This window comes from Orycteropus afer, unplaced genomic scaffold (genome assembly GCF_000298275.1).
Source record: "Orycteropus afer afer isolate SDZICR_OR568_19922 unplaced genomic scaffold, OryAfe1.0 scaffold00218, whole genome shotgun sequence".
NCBI classification, from domain to species: Eukaryota; Metazoa; Chordata; class Mammalia; order Tubulidentata; family Orycteropodidae; genus Orycteropus; species Orycteropus afer.
The window spans coordinates 3,201,473-3,202,003 of NW_006921805.1; the positions used below are offsets into that span (position 1 = coordinate 3,201,473).

At 40.3% G+C, this 531-nt stretch overlaps 1 protein-coding gene across 1 annotated transcript in view; it reads right to left on the minus strand.

Annotated features, from left to right (window-relative positions):
• Nucleotides 1-531, minus strand: part of GLB1 (galactosidase beta 1) — a 131,645-nt gene that overhangs the window by 50,920 nt on the left and 80,194 nt on the right. The window lies entirely within an intron of this gene.

Here is a 531-nt window from a genome sequence, read left to right on the forward strand (position 1 = left end):
AGCCTTACCCACTGAGTGAGGGCCACCACTTCCTTTTGCACCAACTGACCAAAGATAAATGGTGGCCAATACCAGCTCAACTCACCCTCGACTGCAACTTACAAACAGATAACAGAGATCTGTACACACACTGTCATTCTCTATCCCACCTACCAGGAGATAGATGGCAAGTGCCTAAGTCACCTAGCAAATAGAGGAGCACAGTACCCTGCTCACACTGAAATATCAAAACAAAATAAAGAGGAAAAATAAATCTTGAGTGAATCACACCAACATGCAACCACAAATTAAACATAAATACAACACCACTACAATGTCTCGGAGATAAGAGACCACCACAGCCCACACAAAAAAAGCAAGATACAGTAGCGGACCAGGATACAAACTTAGAAAACATCCCTGAGGAAACAGTAGCATTAGAACTCCCTGATAAGGAATTGAAAAGAATTATATTTGAGTACTTTCAACAGGCTAAAAGACAGATCAAGGAAAACATTGATAAGATCAAGGAAAACACTGATAAAATTAAGG